Here is a 23,629-nt window from a genome sequence, read left to right on the forward strand (position 1 = left end):
CATTAATTAATTCAGTACCTAGGCCTATCCATCTTTCTAGAAGTATTTCGTCCAGTAATGTATACAAGGGACCGGGATCAGAATATTGACTCTCGTACAACGTGATCAAATGTTGAACCATGTAAATACCAGCCAAACGCTGTTCGTTCGGAGGAAGGCTCAAAAAGGTCTGAGCCACTATGTCACTGTTATATGTTAGAATTAGACACCCATTGAACAGCTGACCGGGCTAATTCCTGTTCGTGTAGGGTGTGGGGTCTATCGCACTCTACTCGTCTTTTCAGTGCCTTTTCAGTAGCTTGGAATAGATTTTCGAGGGAAAATCTTTCTTCTATGGGAGGTCCCTGTTTGCGGTAATCGAGGCACTTGGGCCTGTCAAACTGTCGTGCTCTGCCTACGTAATTTACCTTATCAATTTCCTCTGTTTCGTGCTCAGCATCTTCTGACTCATCTCTCCCGTCAGACTCTTTCCTGTGTAACTTTAAGATCTCTTTTCGTATTTTCCTGTACATGCATTCTGTTTGTCCCTGTTTATCATGCCGACCAGTAGCTATGTTGTCACTCCAATCAGTCAGACCTTTATTTACTCCTTTGTCTGGTTGGTCTTGTTCCCTGATCAGACAGTTAATCAAAAAACGTAAAATCATGCATTTAACCTCCACTTTTCTTTGTTTTATGGCCTCTTCTATACTCTCGGGTCCCTCCCCCGTTCTAATGAATTCGTATATTTTATCTAAGTTTTCCTTCATGCCTGGTAGGGTGATCAAATAGTCTACAGCGTGTCTTAATCTTAATGAATAAACGAGCATCGCACCCTCACCTGGTACTGGATCATATATACAACGTGAAATAGTTACATTATGCTTAAAGGGTGATGCTGTCATTTGCGGCGTTCGTTGTAGCCCTGACCCCAGCAGTGCTCGTGCTGCTGGCGGTGTTCGTGGCGTCGTTGGTGGCCCCCCTCCCACTGCCCCTTGTCCTACGTCGTCTTTCACGGTCTGGGGAAGCCGCATTTGTAGAAGCAGATCCTGTGATGGGGGCGGAGGGAAGGGAGAATTGTTGACAGGAGGTGGGAATTCTGCGTTTACATAGTCCGGAGCGGGCTCTTCTAGATAGGAGGCAATAAAAGCCTCAGCTTCTGTCTCCTTCTGTCTATGTACTCTAAAGGGTACTAGTGGTGGTGGCAATCTACTGGGTATTTCTGAGGGGGTCGATTTAGCTAGTTCTTCCGTGTGGACAGGATAAATACCTGTAATGAGGGCATTTCTTTCTCTATCTGCTTGTTCTGCCTTGACCCGTTCCCCCTCTTCCTGTAGTTCTTTTTCTCTGGCTTTTTCTGCTGCTTCTTTACTTCTCTCTGCTTTGTGGAATTCTTTCTCTGTTCTCCTATGCGCTTCTTTACGCCATAACTCAATGGCATCTTTCTGGGACGGTCGCACTTTCTTTTTCCATAGTGCTTCCTCTTCTTTCATAATGCATTCAGCATCCCATGTTCCTGAGGCAGGCCATCTATACTTCTCTTCTAGATCCTTCGTGTAATCTACCCATAAGTCTAAAAACAGTATGGCATCTAGCCCATGCTTCTGATACATAAAATGACCAGGTGTGTCTCTAGGCGGGACGGGAACTGACTCTTCGAGTATCCCTTTCCTGGTCCCTATCTTACGTAATTTCGAAAACAGTGGCATGTTGAGACTAACTTAACGAAAACACAATATACACACAAAAAAATAGACTGAAAATAACCATTCATACTACAACATTAAAACATTAAAAACAGATACATCCTGACTAGTACATGGGGAGAGAAAACATGAACTCGAAAACTGTTAACTTTATGTACTAGAATACAGTACAACCATACCGGTCTCATAAAGAGACACGTCTTTACCGTGCCTACTAGAAGGGACACGTCTTTACCGTGTCTGTGTACCCAGACACGTCTTTACCGTGTTCAAATAAATGAACCCGTCTCTATGCGTTCCCAATAACGGTACTCACCGGGAAGCAGAACTGAAGGCCTCGGAAACTCGATACTGCATGACTGTGATGCTGTTACTGCTACTGCGCAAGCGCCTCGGAACAGGTGGGCATCTGGATACCTCGGACCTTGCTCTCTCGGCTTGGGCTCTGGTTGGGATGGTCCGCAATCCTCACCTCCTCGTGTGGATGCCTGGTCACAGTCTCCGTCTCCTCCGTGGGTCTGAGGGAGTAGGCAGGAAGTCCCGCTGTCGTGTACACTTGAGGTCCGTCACGGCTGTAGAAGGGGGCAGGGGCTGGACCTACATCACCGGCGCGTGGGGAAGGGGACTGGTCCCTATTCGGGCGCCAGATTATGTGGTAAATAAAATAATTACCCTGTCGGAATTTCTATACATTAACAAGGATCATGCATATAATGAGAGGCAGAGTCCGTGGTGTCCGATTCAGAAGGGCTTTAATTCAGTAACTCGAGTTAAGGGAGAATCGGGTTCCATCTCCACTAAGGATCAGGAAGGATCGTCATCTAAACTTTATTCACAGAGTACATTATTTATACAGTAAAACATACATTAACTTGCATAGAGAAGGTGGAGCGCTCCAGGCGGAGCAAGTGAAGGAGAGAGATAAGAGCACATGGGCGTGAAAAGGGCGTGTAAGAAGGCGTACATGTGGGTGTTCACTTGATGAGTCATAGGTGTGTCATAGGTGGGTAGATACATGGAGGGGGTCTACATGGTCAGCAGGAACCTTTACCCTACTTGTGTGCGCAAACTTGGTCATGACGTGGAATTGACGTGTAACTGGGGGAAGTTGGGGGGAGCTGACTTTCGTGCTAGTAGAGAAGTCTTGGATGTCAGGACGACCTGTACTTCTGGTATTATCTGATATCTTGAGTTTGGAGGATGTTTTATCTGACTTAAAGGTCGCTCGAGCAAAGGCTGCTCATCACTAAATGCTAGTGTGTGCATATATTTCTTTGTGCATTGCGTGGGGCCATAGGCCTTCTATGGATGCGAGTTCTGTAAATCACTTGAATGGAGACAGAAAGGCTAGGCCCTATCTTCTGCAGGCGGAATATGTTTACCCTTTTCATTAAGCAGGAATGTGTGTCTGTGGAGCAGGGCAGATAACTGTAATCAAAATACTGTCTTGGCAGGCCAGGCTGGGCACCTCTCGGCTGAGCAGGAAGTATGTGAGAGGTCAGGGATACATAGCTAAACTGCAGCTTTCAGAATGTCAGGAGGCATGGAGCCTGAATTCGGGTCCTGGCTCGGCTGAGCCACAAAACGGGTTCATCTCGACTTTTAAACGTGCACCATGTAAATGCATTGGCAACATAGGCCTCAGTGCAGAATTAACGTTTCTTTCATGGAGGGCTTGGTAACTGACATTCTAACATGGGACGGAAATGCAGAGACATTATTAATACAGGCATGAGAAGGGAATTGCATGGTGACATGGACATACATGGGGTAAATGTAGAGGACACATTGGCCATATAAAATTTCTATTTCCTCAGGGTACAGGGGTAGTTTTAGGGTTTAGGGATAGGTATGGGTTTTGGGGTACAGGGGTATTTTTAGGGTTCATGGCGAGGTTTGGGTTTTGGGGTATAGGGGTATTTTTAGGGTTCAGTGGTAGGTTTGGGTTTTGGGGTACAGGGGTATTTTAAGGGTTCAGGGTTAGGTTTGGTTTTTAAGGTACAGGGGTATTTTTAGGGTTCAGGGCTAGGCATGTCAGAGATATTTATCACTAATGACATGCAAAGTGGGCGTGCCAAGATGTTAGCGACTGGAAACAGTCGCTAACATCGCTATCTCCTATTACCAACGTTTGGAGATATTCGCGCTAAGCGCGAATATCTCCAAAAGCTAACACCTGCCCCTGAGCAGTTCTTAGCCATGTTATCCAATGGTAGGTGGATAACATGGCTAAGAGCATTAGCTTGGTAATGCATGAATATCGCTGACTTTCCAGCGATATTCCTGCATATTGGCCGATTTTTATCGCTTAGGAGATACACCTTGATAATAGCAAGGTTCCTAAGCGATAAAAATCGCCGCAGCTCGGCGAATAAAATACTGCCGCTAAGCCAACATAGCGATAATTATCGCTAGTTGTCGGTAATATGCCCCTTTGTTCCTTTCTCAAAGCAGCTGTGAGATGCAGAAAATCGATGGAGGGCAAGATGTCAGGGTGCACTGGATCCCAGACCCCCGAAAGTGGGCCAGTGTTGTACCTCGAACAGTGCTTGAGGCTGTGGGGAGTCTGTGATCATTTAGAGGTTCATGGTGTGGGTAGGGGCCGCCACATGGTTTGCATCATATTGTTGTCGGCAGAGATTCGATTGCACAGTATCGCTCCCTGTGTTGTTTTGCAAGAAGTATTTATTCATTTTGCGATTCTCTTCCTCTGCATGTTTTTCTTATGTATGCATCTTTTATGGCTCTACTGATGCTGAATAAAGATGAAATGAAAGGAGTACTGTATCATTTTATCCGTGAATAGCATCCCGGCCCGACGTTGTCCGGGGCAGAAGGGGGCTGGGGGCAGCACCGCTGCAGGAGACGCGCAGCAGAGCGGCCAGCAGCGGGAGCACCAGAGCGTACTCACCAGCATCACGTGCGCAGGGTTTTGTTTCCTTGCTCCTGGCCGCTTCTGCCCATGCTCCTGTTCACTCTTGGCATGTCAGACTCCGGAGGCTGTCGGTTCGGCGCTCCTGTCCTGGCTGCTTCTGGCCACGCTCCTGTCCACGCTCCTGTCCGCTTCTGGCCACGCTCCTGTCCGCTCTTGGCTCCTCGCCGACCACTTTACTACTTTACTAAAATGGCGGACCCGTGATTGTGATGTCAGCACGCATAAAACGCACACACCCACCTCAGACATGGCGCTACTTTCAAGGGACTACTTTGTGAAAGAACGTACTTTGCCCTTCTAAGGTATATTTTTTTATGGTATATAGCCTATGTCCATCTGCTTACCCTGACGTTTCCAATGATGTATTGGGTGTGTTGATTGGCGCTGTGGTTCCTGAGTTTACCCGCCTCAAAGTTTCCCAGTTCTCTCTTTATAATAGTAGTATAGATATATGTATTGTTCACCAAAGTTTCAAAGACACGCAGCACTCTCCCAGATAAGTGCAAATAAAACGGTTTATTTTTCACATTTAGCAAGCCATTAAACCTCCTCCACATACGTGTTTCACCCTGCTGCACTTGATCACAGTGTCAACAAACATTTGTCCCTCTATACTTTCTCTCTTTATACCGAATACCCAATAGACACATTATGGTGCATTATGGGATAGGTAGTTTTAACTTATTTCCTTCACCCAATAAGTGCAATAAAGCTTTCTATATGTACATAAACGCTTTTGTCAGCCACACATCTGGTGCGTGTTATTTTCCCCTCTGTTTCTATTTAAAGAGAGAATGTATAGAGGGACAAATACAGCCAAAACCGTAGTCTGACCACCTGCCAGATTACGACTTTAATCCGGTGCGGGTGGTCCTGCTGAGGCGGTCCCACGGCCGGTACTTTCTAATGCTCAAATGATAGCCATAGAAAGGCAGCGCCATCGTAGAGCCGCAGCATTTTCCTGCACTGGGAGAAATTAACCATGTCATGCATTTCTTCATGTGCAGGAACTGGGGGTGCCAACATCATGTGCCTCCTTGTGTCCCCCAGAGATTGATCACTAACATTAGCGTTAGGAAAATTCAATTCTACACCATTCTCCCTGCCTTGCGGAGTCCGTCAGGGGTTGTCTATAAGCCCAACACTCTTTAATATTTATGTAGCAAAATTGGCCCCTCTTATTAAAAGCTTCAACCTTGAGGTAACATCTTAAGCCGACGATACCAGTTGATAATTGCTGCAGCCAAAAATGATTCATCTGGCTCTTCAAGATGCCAAAATTGCATCAAGGCAGTAAATGGCTGGATGAGTAGACGCTGCCTGAACTTAATTCAGGTAAAACTGAGATCATTGTTTTCGGGAACACTCCCGAGCTTGGCCCCTAGTTGGTGGCCGGAGATTCTTACACCCCTTCCTCTCACCAAAGCTAAGAACTTAGGAGTCCTTCTAAACAATTGTTGTACCTCGGCACTCAGTTATTTAGCAAAGAAGCAAGTGCTTCTATGGAAAATAATTCTCAGTCCTGACCTTCTTACAGAATCACGACTTATCGACAATCAGAAGAGAACATATCCAATATTTGACTATTGTATAGAGAACATCCAAAACATTAGTTATTTTTACTGTTTTATTGTCGTATTTTACACAATTGCCATTGATGTAATGTCATGTTGTTAATACATATTCTGAAGCACGTTGTTAGAAGTTATTCCATGCATGGATCCCAAAAAGAACACAAAAGGCAGCCGACACGTGTTTCGTTACTACTGATGCGGTCCAACTGACATAATGCAGTAGTCGGACCACTCTGCTGAATGTCAGTCGGTATTGCAAACAAAACAGGTGATGGACCGAATGTGGATCAATGTCACACATTCAACCCAGTCAAAAGATCTGGGCCCAAATCCATCGTTTTTTTGCACTCCACACCACCCTGAGTTAGACAATGGCGATATGCAAATCAGCTCTGACCCTGTGCCCCATGGGAACAGTCCAGTCCGAACTACAAAAGCCATGTCCTTCCCAGAACGGAATCAAGCATCCGAGGACCGGACCGGTTTCGAGGTAACACCTCTCATCAGCCCGGCTAGCTTGACTCCAGTGGTGTTGAGTGCCTGGGACCCACGTCTGAGCATCCCCAGCGCACTTATGGCGGTATTGCAAACAAAACGGGTGATGGACCGAATGTGGATCAATGTCACACATTCAACCCAGTCAAAAGATCTGGGCCCAAATCCATCGTTTTTTTGCACTCCACACCACCCTGGGTTAGACAATGGCGACATGCAAATCAGCTCTGACCCTGTGCCCCATGGGAACAGTCCAGTCCGAACTACAAAAGCCATGTCCTTCCCAGAACGGAATCAAGCATCCGAGGACCACTACTGACTGTCTGTCGGTGGCAGTTTGACCGCCATCCTAATGAGGCCCTTAGTCAATCAACATGGAAGCCTTGTTCCTTTTATCTCTGCTCCTCCCCGAGTGTTTGCTTCCTAATAAGAAGCTTTTGGTGTAAAGTTTTTACACTTACTTCTTTACAAAATATTTTCCCAATGACTTAAGTGACTTCTGAGGGACTCCTTCTTTCCGTTGACAACCCCGCAGGAGACAGATAACACTTAGCACTGGATCTACAAGGAGAAATGAAACACAGCACACCTGTATTAGTCTTAGACAACATAACATAATGAAATGTATGGAGTGGATTACTCAAAATGTTCAGCCTTTCGGCCGTAGGCACTAGGACCTGCTGCCAGTTGTGGAATGTTTAAGAGGGAACGAGTAAGCCATGCTTTGTGGTGAGACGGTGTGCCTGTCCTATGTGCGCGAGAGGGCACTCGGAAGCATTAATTCGGACCACAGTGTTGCGATAAATTAGGCTATACAAGCACGATGCAAAGGCAAATAAATGGGTATACCCTCCTCAAACTCCAGCTCAGAGCCAGTAACCGATTGAGTCTGTCACCTCTGGCAAGATGGCCTGGTGTGCTCAGTCACTGAGTACACTCACACCAACAAACTGAGCCTGATGAATCCCAGAAGAGAAACAAACATACAAGAACCTCATCAATATCTACAGATGGGCTATATGGAGGCCTTGATCGATATAAAGATGGCAAGAACCATGCTGCGCGCCACCCAATGCCCTCTACCCTGTTCAGTGAATGAGCCTCACCCGCCACTTCTGCCTCTTGCAGGAAGGAGTGAATAATGCCCTCCAAGCCCCCTATGAACCAGATGGAGCAGCAAAGAGAACCCCGCGGCTGCACTTCACCGGAGAAGAAAGTTACAAACGCAATCCAAACTTACCTCAAGCATGAAAAACACACAAGGCACCCTCTTCAACTTCACACTCCATGTGAAACAAATACAAACAGAGAAATGAATATGGCCTGGTACTCCCTGAGCCCCCTATTTTGCTTTTGCAAGGAAAGTAAAAAGACCACACCAACTTTTAGATTAGGGGGTGTAACCCCCCCGGCCGTATTTATTACAAAAATTAAAAACATTATTTATTCACATTATGTACAATTACGCAGAAAGTCCGGATACATTGTTAGACAGATGATGTAACGTGGCTAACCTTAAAGTCTAATACACACGACACTCCTACCATAAATCTAACAATGCATATATTCACTTTCTGCGTGTCCCTACGGCAAGGTCAATGACTGGCAAGCTCTAGATCCCAGCAGCTACAAATTACTCCGCCGGAGTAGGCTTGCGCAGGGGGTACAGCTTATCGGACGGATATTCTCCCCCGGGCCCCCCCCTACACCCTGTGCCTTACACTCCATAAACGGAGCTGTAAAATTCAGCATACTTGCGCCCTGATGCACATGCGCGTGTGGGGTGGCCACAGGCCCACTGGGAAGAGTGTCTCCCCCGGCCCCCGCACCCTTCCTAGCGGCTGTCACTGTCCCTGGAGTTACCTGGCTCTGACCACTAAGGACCGAAGACTATGCTTACCAATCATGACCTTACCACCTGACCGGAGACACACAAACTAAATACATTATTGCCTGAAACCAAATTTCATGTACTGCCATTTTATTAAATGTTACACATTTCAACTACATAACTCTGCAATAAAAAAATTAAAAAATCCTGTACTGACACAATCACAAATATCGACGCTTTTATTATAAATTCACCAAATCATCATATTAACATTCAATCTTGTCTCCTAGGATACCTGCAATGAAAGTTAAAAAAAACAAGCAACTACATTACTGAGAAACATATTTAAAATGGCTGACTTAGGGGATGGTGGGTGGGGAAAACAAATTACGGGACGCTGGTGGCCCGGGTGCTGTGCCTGTGGGGAGCAAAGGAACAAGAGACTGTTCTGCTCCCCGCACCCCCCTTTTAAGAGGGGGGAGGCATGGGCCAGGCCAGTCTCAACCGGTCAGACCCCAAAGTTGGACGCCCGCCTGAACCGGAAGCACTAAAGTGCCTCCGGCTCACGCCGCTCCCTACGCCGCCTATTGGACCCTCAGGGGAGGTGGGAGTGCTCCCACCTCCTCCTTGCCCCCGGGACCGGTGCGAACGCCATAATGGCGATGTGCACTAGTTTAGAGCTCGGCCTTGCCCAGGGTCACCCTTACACATGCTTAATTTGAGCAGGTGTTGAACAGGGCCCAAGCCTGGCACCCAGGTAAGAGTTCTGGGGTTCACTTTCTAGGCTTCCATTCATGGTTGCACTGGTTGTGCAGTGGTCAGATTGTTGTACATTTTGAATAGAAAAATGGCTGCTGTTCATCAGCTAAACTAACTGCACAAGATGCGCGCACGTTATTATTTCAAGAAGGCACTGTTAACACCGCAATGCAAAGTTTTTTTTTCTGGGACCTTCCTTATACATGCTTTACTTAAAACGGGGTCATCGGAGTCAGGGTAGCTGCACCTTTCTAGCTCGCCTTGCATTGAAAGGTTCAGCAATTTGGGTCTGTCTACTCTGGTCCAAGGGAGGCCAGATTTAGATTTAAATAACCCCTGCCAATACCCTTGGCAGACAAGTAACCTATCCACATGCTTGACTACAAGACCCAGCATGCAAAGCAAACAAGTCCTGGACGGACTCCTCTCCCCAGAAAAGACGCTCTAACAGGGTTCTAACAATGCGCTGACTTTAGGAGTTAAGATTGTGTGTATCCTGTCTCACTTTAGAAAGGTTTACTTGAATGAGGTTAAAGCAGCTATTTACTTTTCTTTCTTGAAGGACCTGACAGATATGTCTATGGGTATGACCTCCCTACGTTTAACAAGATGCAGGTAAATGCCAGTTTGGGAATATTTCACTTTTTTGTTTTTGAAAAATGTTTATTACTAAAAATGTGATTAGACCAGAGGGGGGTCATACATGTGGAAACTAGCATAGCAGAGAGTCCTAAGTTGAATGACGCTGCCCTCTGGTGGTCATTAGTGGTGTGAGCTGCTCTGAAGCGCTTAAATAAGGATGGAACACGGCAGAGGGTGATGATGACTGGTGCTAAATCCTTTGTCTGTCACCGGCTGTCTGTCACTTCCTGCTGCGGAGGCAGAGAGTATGGTCACTGTAATGAAAGTAAAACTGCCTCACTCACACTGCCTGAGAAGCCAAACACTGAATGGTTGCCTTGGGACTGACACAAAAATGTGTCTGAAAGTCAATGGCTGAAGAAGGCTGGCTCAGATTTGAACTATTCTGTCATCTGTCCTTTGGGCTGAAACAAAACGTAAATGAGATACCATCCGACCAATGGCGTTTTTACAGAAATCGAAATTGAATTTTTAAGAAACAATAGTCTGTCAAGGCAGCAATAGACTATACATATGATTGGAAACCAGTGAGGACTAATCAAAACAGAAATATAGGGGCATATTTATCTACGTTTTGCGCTGTCCTTGCGCCACGCAAGGGACCGCAAGGGCAATGCAAAACCTAGATGAGATTTGCCAAGCCACGCAAGGCCACCTCGCATGGCCCGGCGGTGCTTGGTATGTGGAGTAACGCCAGGAGCAAAAAATACGCTGCCTGACGTCACTCTGCCACGGGGAGGGGGTCCATGGGTGGAGTGCAGTTGTGCCAGCACGAACGCGCCGTATGGTGGGAGATATGACGCATTCCTGTCCTTTCCCTTTCACACAGAGAAGTGCAGCTAGGGGTCTTGGTGTGTTGCGTTGCGCATAAAAATGAAAAGTATCACCCTTAATCCTTTGAATCTGCCCCAGCCCCACACTCAGTCCAAACTCCTCCACCGCCCCGACCTCACCACTGATGTCCTGAACCCCAAAGTGGAGTAGAGTCACCTGCACTCGGAGATGGGAAAAAGCAAGAAACCCGATAATTGTAGAAGAAATGCTGTAAGCTTCATGTATTTCATTCTGGATTTGAAAGAGGTATATTACATGAAAATGGAGCTGTGTTCAGCTCTTTCGAATTTCTTTCTGGATATAAATTGGTATTTATGTCCAGAGAACTTCCAAAAAGTCCTAAAAACCCACCTGTTTAAACTACAAGTTTGGTTCTCCGTCTGGTTTCTTGCCATAGCGCCGGGACACTCACTATGCGCTATACAAAACCAGTCATTCATTCGTGAAAGCAACAGCTGATTCAGTTACGGTTACTCTCTAGGTTTGTTTCTGGCTCAACTTTACTGAGAAATGATCAAGTATAATGTCTAAAGTGTAATGTTGCATGTGGAGGGCCCTAGGCCCGCATGTTAGGCGCAGCAATGATGGACACAGACACCAGGATTGAGTAGTAGGAAAGGTCCCGAGCACTCTTTTATTGGCAGCGTCATGTGACACCATGACGTCTGTGGTGGGTGGGTGTAGAGTATGTTACATCACACTAGAAAACTAGAACGTGTCCATGCTAAGACACTACATCACTCCCCTTTTTAACCATTGCAAAGACCCGACTTCAAACTTCACAGTTGGGAAAATAACATGTCTCAGGATGCAGTGAAATGTTCAGCTTCCGCCATGCTTTTCTATCCGCCGCTGCTTGGAATTGGCAGGTGGAGTTCAATCTGTTTCGGGGAACTTTAGTCCGCCTTGGCACTGGTTGGTGGTGCTCGATGGAAACAGTCTGTAGACAACTGGGTAGCCCCTTTGTCCTCACAGTCTTTCTGTTGTTGACTTCCGTGACAACGGGCGCGGTTGGAGTTCCTGTTGTTCGCCGTGGAATGATGGTTACGTACCAGTCTCGGCCTTGGATTCACTGTGGGGACCTACTTCGCACTGACTTCTCCTTCACTCTTAACTGTGGCAACGGCCACGTGGATTTATTTCCTTCCATTCTTAACTGTGGCAACGGCCACGTGGATATACTTCCTTCCATTCTTAACTGTGGCAACGGCCACGTGGGTATACTTCCTTCCGCTCTTTAACTGTGGCAACGGCCACGTGGATGTACTCCCTTCCGCTCTAGCAGTGGCAGAGGTGCCACGTGTCTCTCTTTTTCTTCCTTTCTTTTCACGGTGGCAGAGGTGCCACACAGATCTCTCCTTTTCTTCCTTTCTTTTCACAGTGGCAGACGTGCCACGCAGATCTCTCCTTTTCTTCCTTTCTTTTCACGGTGGCAGAGGTGCCACACAGATCTCTCCTTTTCTTCCTTTCTTTTCACAGTGGCAAACGTGCCACGCAGATCTCTCCTCTTCTTCCTTTCTTGTCACGGTGGCAGACATGCCACTCAGATCTCTCCTCTTCTTCCTTTCTTCTCATGGTGGCAGATGTGGCACTCAGATCTCTCCTTTTCTTCCTTTCTTTTGGCAGTGGCAACGTGCCACTCGAATCTCTCCTTTTCTTCCTTTCTGTTTCGCGGTGGCAGACGTGCCACTCGGATCTCTCCTTTTCTTCCTTCCTGTTTCGCGACATCACTTGGTCCGATCTTGCATCTTCTCTCCTGACCTGGCTCCAACATGCAGGGCGCGCCCGCTGCATGTGTACTCCTGGTTTTGTCCCCGACAGGGACACTTCCTCCGTCTTCCTCAGCTGCCAGAGTTGGTGTCGCGAACCCTCTTCTCTAGATTCTTGTTGGTGACGTTCAAGGGATGGTGTTCATAGACCTTGTCTAGGTTGAACGTCCTGGACCGTTTGGCGGTCCATTTCTGCCGAAGTTGGCAGGTTTCTTCGGTCGTCCTGACGGAGGTTGGATTCCAGCTTTGTGAGCTCAGCGCGCGCTGTCAAAACAGCGAATGCATTTCGGGTCCATGAGAGGCCTACTCCGAAGAGCGCATGCGCCTTGCACAGATGTAGGGATTCGGAAATGATGATTTACAGGGCATAGGGTAGACCAGGCTTATCACACATCCAGTGCTGTAGAGACGCTGGTGTAATGTTGCATGTGGAGGGCCCTAGGCCCGCATGTTAGGCGCAGCAATGATGGACACAGACACCAGGATTGAGTAGTAGGAAAGGTCCCGAGCACGTGCGCTCGGCCTCTTTTATTGGCAGCGTCATGTGACCCCATGACGTCTGTGGTGGGTGGGTGTAGAGTATGTTACATCACACTAGAACACTAGAACGTGTCCATGCTAAGACACTACATAAAGATGTCATCGAAATGGCATTTTTTTTCAAGGAATCAATTTTAAAAAATGAAGCCATTCCTCATTTCTTAACACGGTGCTTAAGTGTGAACAGGTGCCTCACAGTACAGAGACGAGGGGTGGAAAGTTGATGTTGTAGGTGTGGTCTCACTAAAGCTCCTACGTCACTGCTTGCGTCATTTCACTACCTCTTTTATGTTGATGTTAAATATTCTACCAAGTCACAACAAAAGCTGCTTCTCGTTCATGGCCATGAGACGAGCCCTGCACTGTCACCTTCCATGAGATGCCCGGGGCACGTGCCCTCTCCCGCGGAACGGTGTCCACCAATAGAACGTCCCACCCAGGGCCATTTAAAGCACTGAAGATACATATCCTGCAGAGGCTGCAAGATGCTCCCTATTGGTGCTCACGTGTAACAGTAAGAAACAGAGGAAGGACAGCTGCACCCCCCAAGGCTTGAGGCCATGCACGAGAGAGCGCACCGAGCACGAGGACACTCACAGATATTGATGCCAATCTGCGTTGACATTGGAAATGTTGCCAATCACGGGGGGGGGGGGGAATGGGGGATTGGGGGGTAACGAGAGCTGACACCCGTTGCACGGGGTCGGCCACGCCCTGTTCTTGAACCCGCTTCCTGTCTGATCTGTCGCGCGCCATCACCACAGAGCGACGTGTTCTCGAGCAAGACTTCGGCAACAGTGTCCATCAAGTGGAAAAGATGAAAAGATGATGTATGTGCATGTTCGATAGCGCTGCGAACACAGCAGGCTGGTAAGGCTCTAAACCCCAATGAGGACACAATGGGCGGGAGGGGGGAAAGGGAGACGTTAGAGCTAGCGGAGGGGTGAGAGGTCAGCCTATCGCAGGTATTGTTTCTTTAAGCGGTCAGTTTTCAGGTCCATCCTGAATTGTAGGAGGGTTGGTATAGATGGGGGATCTGGGGGTACTTCGAGTGGCGATGTCGTTGGGCTACTTTTGCAAAGACACACATTTCCCCACTCTTCCTTATAAATAGGACGACACCCCTATCTCCGCCACAACCTCAGGAAAAAGTGAGGCTGTGGTGGCGATAAGGGCTTGTAAATATGCCCCATAGTCTGAAGTATGTGTGTGTGTTTGTGTGAGTGCAAGCATGTCTTTCTGGATCTGTTTGTTTCTGCATGTTTGAGCGCCCTTGTGTAAGGTGTGAATGTGTTTGTGGGTGTTTCGGGTGTGGGTGGTTATCCGTTTCAGGTGTATGTGTGTGATGTGCATGGATGTGATATGAGTGTGTGTGTGTGTGTTTGAATAAGAGTGTCAATGCATGCACACAGCCTGCGCGCCACCAAAGAATCCAATTACAACCCAAATCCCCGAGTAAAATCTCTCTCTCTCTCCAAGATTATCCTGGTTAGTAACCCAGAGTGCCATGCAGTGAACTCACCAGGAGATGTCCGTCCCCTCGTCTTTCGCATCTAACCCTTTCCTGCCCGGCACCCTCTTTATATGACACCCAGCTTCGGCCGCTCCCAGACCCCCTGGCCACCCTCCCCCTCACAGCCCTCCTGTTGAAAGACTTACCACATCTAGAACAAAATGTACGGTAATCGAGGAGGATTCAGAACAAAATCTTTACCGAACCCCCCGGGCCCAGGTGCAGACAATCCTCTGTTCGGAGCCGGGGCTGGAATGTTGTGGGTGTGGTCGGCAGGAAGTGGCGTTGGGTGTCAGTGACGTCATCTGTAACTGCACACATTCACATGCTGACCACTGTGGCGGGTTGCTTCAAATAAATGAGAAACCTGCTCACTGCACTGCTTTGCCTTTGGGCATTATTATGCCCTCCTATTATTCTAATGCATGCATGCATGCATGTATGTTTGTATGCATGCATGTTTTGCTATTTCTAAACAAGAATCTAGAGGGTTTACACCAGAGGGGCAGGGGAAGCACCAGTGGGGGATTCGTAGGGGAGTTTGAGAGTTGATGATAGTTTGAAGATGAAAGTTTGGAAAACACATAGAGGAGGAATAACATTTTGGTAGATGTGAGATAACTGCCACAATGCTACAGATGTCCCTGCCACCCTAGTGGAAGGGACAACTAGAGAGGTATAAAATCTTAAAAGGGAGGGTGTGACATCAGTGCTTAATTTGTAAAATATTAAGTGCCAGGGCTCTGACCAGGAGGCCACTGCAGCTTGCACCTCCCATCGCCCCTGTCATCGCTGCCAAAACAACTACTAACCATCGCTCTCGCATGTAAATGCAACAGTTCAGATTATTCCAGGTCCCAACAGCTAAAGGAATGGCTTGGAGGCAGGTATTAGTAATTTTTTAATGTATATTGTTTTACTAAACAACTGTTATACTGCTCATCTTTAAAGTACATGGGCAGCGCCATCTTGTGGCAGACTGCCCTAAGTGTGGTGTTGACAGTTAGGTGTCAGTGCCAAGCACCGGAAACCAATTAAGTGCCAGTGCTCAGCACCGGAAAGCTCCGGCTCAAATTAATCACTGCAAGACATTCTCCAGGCTTAAGTTGATGTCCTACATCCAGAAAACTCTGGAAAAAAAATCATAAGATCCTTAATGCCTTAACAAAATAAGGACCTAATTTATGGGTATTTGGAGTATGGCAGTGCAGCAAGTCAACTTGCTGTGCTGTCCTATGCCATAGTGGAGGGACAGGAATGCACTGTATAGTTGTCCCTCCCCCCTGCACTGCTACTGTTTCGGCAGTCTAGCGCCAGCACAGGCACCCTTGTAACGTGGTTCAAGGGTGCTTGTCTTGTCAGCCGCACTGTTTGTATGCAGGCAGGGGCACACATGGAAAGAGGAAAAAACAAGGAGAAATAAAGGTATTTCTAATCGTACGCCTTACCTCTGGAGGCGTAAGGCTTTGGCACTTCCCTAGGGTTATGAGCTCTTGTAAATCTGGTGAAGTGTCAAGATTCATGGGCGTTGCGTGGAGAAACCCAATGAAACGCCCATGGAATTCCTCCCAAGCGCAGAGCAAGGCAACGCAGTAATTTGCGCTGCTTGCCTTACTCCATATCCATGAAGCCATTCTAAGACACGCATAGTGGCTTTGTATGGCCGTGTAGATATTGATGTGGTACAAAAGGGCGTGGTAATGGACGGAGCATCTGAACCAATCAAACACTCACACCCAGTCAAAAGATCTGGGTTTAATCCATTTCCGTTCTTTAGCCCACTCTGCCACCCCAGTTCAGACATGGCTATATGCAAATCAGTCTGACCCTGTGCCTCATGGGAACAGTCCAGCCTGAACTGCCAAGCCATGCCTTCCCTGGACCGGAAACAAGCTTCAGAGGACCGGTTTCTGGCATTCCAGCTGTCTTCAGCCCGGCTTGCTTGAATCCAGTGGCAAAGTGAGCAAGGGACTCACGTCTGAGCATACCCTGCCACACTTATGGCGGCCAAAAGCGGTACAAAAGGGGGTGGTGATGGACGGAGCATCTGAATCAATCAAACACTCACACCCAGTCAAAAGATCTGGGTTTAATCCATCACCGTTCTTTAGCCCATTCTGCCACCCCAGTTCAGACATGGCTACATGCAAATCAGTCTGACCCTGTGCCTCATGGGAACAGTCCAGCCCAAACTGCCAAGCGATGTCTTCCCTGGACCGGAAACAAGCTTCCGAGGACCGGTTTCTGGCATTTCAGCCGTCTTCAGCCCGGCTTGCTTGAATCCAGTGGCAAAGTGAGCAAGGGACTCACGTCTGAGCATACCCTGCCACACTTATGGCGGCCAAAAACGGTACAAAAGGGGGTGGTGATGGACGGAGCATTTGAATCAATCAAACACTCACACCCAGTCAAAAGATCTGGGTTTAATCCATCACCGTTCTTTAGCCCATTCTGCCACCCCAGTTCAGACATGGCTACATGCAAATCAGTCTGACCCTGTGCCTCATGGGAGCAGTCCAGCCCGAACTGCCAAGCGATGTCTTCCCTGGACCGGAAACAAGCTTCAGAGGACCGGTTTCTGGCATTCCAGCCGTCTTTGGCCCGGCTTGCTTGAATCCAGTGGCAAAATGAGCAAGGGACTCACGTCTGAGCATACCCTGCCACACTTATGGCGGCCAAAAGCGGTACAAAAGGGGGTGGTGATGGACGGAGCATCTGAATCAATCAAACACTCACACCCAGTCAAAAGATCTGGGTTTAATCCATCACCGTTATTTAGCCCAATCTGCCACCCCAGTTCAGACATGGCTACATGCAAATCAGTCTGACCCTGTGCCTCATGGGAACAGTCCAGCCCGAACTGCCAAGCGATGTCTTCCCTGGACCGGAAACAAGCTTCCGAGGACCGGTTTCTGGCATTTCAGCCGTCTTCAGCCCGGCTTGCTTGAATCCAGTGGCAAAGTGAGCAAGGGACTCACGTCTGAGCATACCCTGCCACACTTATGGCGGCCAAAAACGGTACAAAAGGGGGTGGTGATGGACGGAGCATTTGAATCAATCAAACACTCACACCCAGTCAAAAGATCTGGGTTTAATCCATCACCGTTCTTTAGCCCACTCTGCAACCCCAGTTCAGACATGGCTGCATGCAAGTCAGTCTGACCCTGTTCCTCATGGGAACAGTCCAGCCCGAACTGCCAAGCCATGTCTTCCCTGGACCGGAAACAAGCTTCCGAGGACCGGTTTCTGGCATTCCAGCCGTCTTCAGCCCGGCTTGCTTGAATCCAGTGGTAAAGTGAGCAAGGGACTCACGTCTGAGAATACCCTGCCACACTTATGGTGACCAAAAGCAGTACAAAAGGGGGTGGTGATGGACGGAGCATCTGAATCAATCAAACACTCACACCCAGTCAAAAGATCTGTGTTTAATCCATCACCGTTCTTTAGCCCACTCTGCCACCCCAGTTCAGACATGGCTATATGCAAATCAGTCTGACCCTGTGCCTCATGGGAACAGTCCAGCCCGAACTGCCAAGCCATGCCTTCCCTGGACCGGAAACAAGCTTCCGAGGACCGGTTTCAGGCATTCCAGCCGTCTTCAGCCCAGCTTGCTTGAATCCAGTGGCAAAGTGAGCAAGGGACTCACGTCTGAGCATACCCTGCCACACTTATGGCGGCCAAAAGCGGTACAAAAGGGGGTGGTAATGGACGGAGCATCTGAACCAATCAAACACTCACACCCAGTCAAAAGATCTGGGTTTAATCCATCTCCGTTCTTTAGCCCACTCTGCCACCCCAGTTCAGACATGGCTATATGCAAATCAGTCTGACCCAGTGCCTCATGGGAACAGTCCAGCCCGAACTGCCAAGCCATGCCTTCCCTGGACCGGAAACAAGCTTCCGAGGACCGGTTTCTGGCATTCCAGCAGTCTTCAGCCCGGCTTGCTTGAATCCAGTGGCAAAGTGAGCAAGGGACTCACCCCCTTTTGTACCGTTCTCAGTGAACAGCACCCTACGTTACATGGGGATGGCATAATGGACATGGCAGGTGCTATTCGCGAATCATAGCAAAAATCTTTAGAACAGTCTTCCAGCTACTACCAAACACGCCCCCAGCACAAATCAGGCTGGAATTCGGAATCTGTAAACAATCACTGGGCAGAATGATGTCCTTTCTAGTGAGCTGCCACAAACTGAAGACGTCAAAGGAAGGCAGCCTAGCGCAACATCTATGGGCCAACCTGAATACAAAACAATGGCTAGCGGGGTACTGCTACCTGAAAAGCGGGTTAAAAATCTTATGTCTGAGTGATGTATGGGACGTACACGGCAGCCAGAATGAGTTCAAAAGGTTAGCAAAAATAAGCGCAAAAAAGCTCTCCTCCATGGAAGACAAGGCAAGTCTTGCAAGTAGAAGCCACGGTTGGATGACCCTTATATCATACGATCAGTTGTCTCCTCAGAGCTATTTAACTTTACCATTCAGTGCACACACTAAACTATGCTTCTTAAAATTAAGATTATGGGTGATCCCCTTGTCTTGCCACCTTCCCAAATGGAAAAGAGATCATGCCCAGGAACCATGTCGGCTTTGTGGCCATCATAGGGAAGACATAATTCTTGTTTTATGCCCGTGTCCAACCCTCTTGAAGGAAAGAAGGTCCCTTCTACGGAGGGGCTGGAACATCAAGGCGGTCAGATCATGGAGAGCTGCAGTATTGGCATGTTTTGATCCGTGGAACCCAAATTTAAACTGCGCACTGGTAAATTTTATGGACCAGGCAGCAAAAAAAAAAAGCTGGGGAGGGGACAAGTCGACTGCCACCTCAGGCAGCTACACAGACTTCAGGACCTCCACAATAGCTGGACAAGCTTCCTTGCGGGCACTTATACACATGGAAATCTGTTGGAAAGCTCAAAACAAAACTCCTACCAAAAAACAAAACAAAAGGGGGATTGGCATATAAAATGGCTAATTCTGGGACTTAATATACACTCATCCATGGGCAATGCACCTATTTCAGCTGGCCGGGCGTTTATTATTATGGGAATTGGGGCTCAATTTTACAAAATTCAACAAGTGTTTCATTTTATCTTTTGTACTTGCAAAGGTTTTTTTTGAATCATGCAATAACGTTTATTATTGGTGTATTCGGGAACTGTGTGCCATATTGAAAAAAAAAAACAGGCAGCCAGGCGCATGGTGAGCCAATGTTTGGACAGCCATTTGAACACCTACACCAAGGCGGTGAACCGCCTGTCCACTGCCATGAGGCAGCTGTCACGTCGCACCGTGAGCATGCAAGTGGAGATGGCCCGCTGCAGCCAAGATGTGACAAGAAGCCTGATGCAGGTCACCACCACTGTGGAACAACTGCAGACAGCCAACACAGGTGGCACAGTACTCCTGGGCTCAGAGGAGAGCGAGGAGTTGTCCAGCAGGAGCAGCATAACCCCACCAGTGCCCGAAACAAGTCGGCGCAGTGGGAGACAGGGTGCAACACCAGAGGAGTCAAGAGAGGGCAGTCAGCACCCAGAGTGGGAAGCAGCAGGCCGTTCCAGGAGGAGATGAACTGCCATCACTGAGTGAAGCAAATGGGTGAAGCCACCCATTCAGACTGGACTCCTGACTTGCATGCATACCTGCACTGTGGCCATAACATGTGCTACGTATAGCGACATTCATGGAGTCGGTCAGGCTGTGTGACGAAATATAATCCTGCAGCTAAGGGTTTGAATAAACACAGACCAGCAAAAAAATATTTTATGAATCATGTCACTATTACTCACCTAGGAGTAGTTCTGTGTGATCTCATCTCATCTCTGTCGTCCAGCAGCTGCCCACCTCCAACTGCTGGTCTGCCAGGGGAACCTGAGCCCTCATCGTCAGAAGTATCAGTATCAGTCAGTTCTACTGGTATGTCTTTTTTCATAGCTTTGTTGTGGAGCATTACACAGGGAGCCACAATCTTGCAGCAGGTCTCAGGGCTGTATTGGAGTACTCCTTCACTTTTATGCAGGCAGAGGAACCGGCTCTTTGGATCCCAAATGTCCGCTCTTTTACACAGCACGTAGATTTGTGTGCATGGTTGAATCTCCTCTTCCTTGCATTTGCTGGATTTAGGTATGGTGTCAGGATGAAGTCCCACACTGCATATGCACTGTCACCTGCAAGAATGGAAACAAGAGGTGAGTCAATGTCCCCCACCCCAGTGATGTACTTACTGTATGTTTGAATGCTTGACATGCATTTACCTAGCAGGTAGCCCTCACCAAATTCACCAGCATTGAGACGTCTGTATATCCCACTATGTCTAAAGATAAAAGAGTTGTGAGTACTGCCTGGGTGTTTAGCTAACAATATAATTGATGATATGTAATAGATGCAAATGATGGCAGTGGTTACAAGAAGAACAGTCGGCACCTCTGTTGTAGTTTGCACAAATATATAACTACACGTCATCTGGCGTGTTCAATGTCAACACTGTGCCATCTGAATAATAACAACAAAAGAGTGCCACAAGGTGTACCAAACACCATAAAATAATTGTGCCTTATTAAACTATTTTGTAGCTCAAAAACGAACTGTAATGTCACTAAATAAAGAGTGATAAATAAGTAAAAGGAAAAAAGAAAATAACTATTTTTCTAAAAAGAACCCTCACTCACCAACCTGATGGTGACATGCTTCATCATTGGGTTCCCACTGGGGAGACCGAATGTCCCCCCAGTGTGCTACAACGTCTGATTTACAGCGGAGCAGGCTTTTTTGTGTTTTTGTGTGCAAAAAGTGATAAATTAGTGATAGTGAAAGTGTTTGTTAAAAAAAACCGACTGTACCCCGTACAAATTTAATAAGGGTCCAATCAGCGTCACTTAAAATTGTACCGGACAAAACAGAGTTAATTATTCTCAAACTCCGTGTCTTTTAGTTATAAGGTCAACATGTTTCTGCTATAACGAGCCTTAATCGCTCAGCATTCGTCAGGAACAGAAAAATGATAATCTTCCGGTGGTATGCGGTCGCCAAGGCACAGCCTCCCGTGGGGATGAGTATGTAAAAAAGTTTGTTGTGTAACTCACGGATTTACCCGTGGGGGCTCACCCAGACTTCACCAGGGCACACAGTCTGTAAAACAAGGAAGGAAAATGAGGAACACAAATCATAACAAATTAACAATGATTCACACATTGTCAGTTTTACGAGCAAATGTGGTCAACATTATTGTGCATTCATCTCAATTTTCCAAAGTAAGATACCTTTATCACCCTTGTGTGACAATAATATACACAACATATTTAGTGTGATTCATGCTTGTTACCCTCATAAATATCGCTGTAGATTAGTTTGGATTCACTGCCAAACTTGACGCATTCAGTATCAAATGTCAAGTATGCCCTATTTGTTCCCATCTTAATTATGGCCATCGTAAAATAATTCATCATGCGTGCATGCCCCGTAAATACTGATATTGCCCCCAGATATCACGGACAATAGTTAGGGCACCTTTAAATTTAGTATTAGGAAGGAAGATCATGGCCCAAAAATGATCAAACTCACTATGGCTGCTGGAGAACAACGTTACATGGGCTCTCGCAGCAGAGGACAACTCCACGTCATGCTATGTCTAAGCAGACCAGGAAGAAAATAAAACCAAGACAAAACAGACATTAGTAGTGTCTAGCCGCTCTAATTCTTTAGCATAGAATATCACAGTGATCCAGAAAACCTTACTTTCAAGCCAACGGCTCCCCGCATGAAACCTGCTTGGTAACACATCCGCGGCCTGGAAAACTAAACGCCAGCGAGAAACGGAAACAAATCCTTCTCGCTGTCATCCCGTCATTAGTAATCATTAAAGCAAAATCGCCTCATTCTAGCGTGTGTCACGTTATATTACGAATAAAGTTACATTTATTCGTAGTTAATGCCTAATTAAAATTGATTCATAGATTGCCAGTAAACTTGATAACAAACTAGAGTTGTGCCATACAATTCAGTACACATTCTTATACAGTCCAAATTTTTACATAACTTGATTTTCAAATCGAGTGAATCTTTATTGTCAAGCCTGGTCAAGAATGTACATGGGATCTGGCCGGAAGATATCACTTCATGTCGCTGCCAAAACAGTCTGTAAAAAACACGAGCAATGTAAGAACAGACATGGTTTGTTCTGACCAGAAGGGGTTGTTGGTAAGCATTCATATCAAAAATAGAAATAACATTGCGACTCAGCTATGGAATTTTTATGTCACACAAACTGGGCAGAACAGAGGTTGCTTGGTGACTTTAAAGGCCATTTGTAGGTATACAGTCTATGGTTCCATGGCAAACAATAAATTGGGGGAACCTCACTGGGTGTAATAGACACAATAGTGATTAACAAGACGGAATGTCAATACAACAAGTGTCCTAGCGTCTCATCACAGACCCCCATGGAATATCATCATTCAAACCTACTAAATGGCTAGATAAACGATAGATCCATCTTTGTTCCTTTTCGAACAACCCATTCTCTGTGCTATTTACAAGTTCTTCGATGATTGTCCATCGGATATCGTTAGGAGTGTGATTCTTTTCTAAAAAATGGGTTGTAAATATTTGGGTATTACGTTGACAACGCATGCTACTGTGATGTTCGCAGATGCGTAATTTAATACGTCTTTTCATCATCCCCACATATTTCAAACCACATGGGCAGACAACCAGATAAACAACATTGCATGAATTGCAATTGGTGTGATTACGTTGTTGCCCCTCTTTGCCTGGTTCAAGAAGCAATACTCTGGTATTTGTGGTCAGATGGCACACACTACAATTCCCGCAGGGCAAATGACCTGTCACTGGGGGTAGGCCCCAGGCATTCAGGACTGATGCTTCACTCTCCCTCTGTTGTTTTTTTGGGCGTGTATGAACTAATGAGTCCTTCAGTCTTCTCCCCCGTCTATAGGAAAAGAGCGTTTTTTCCCAGTCGTGTTTGTTACTAGTTAAGATGTTCCAATGTATGTTTATTCAGCGGCTCACAGCATTTGACACTGGATTATATGT

This window comes from Lissotriton vulgaris, chromosome 7 (genome assembly GCF_964263255.1).
Source record: "Lissotriton vulgaris chromosome 7, aLisVul1.2, whole genome shotgun sequence".
Taxonomy (NCBI): Eukaryota; Metazoa; Chordata; class Amphibia; order Caudata; family Salamandridae; genus Lissotriton; species Lissotriton vulgaris.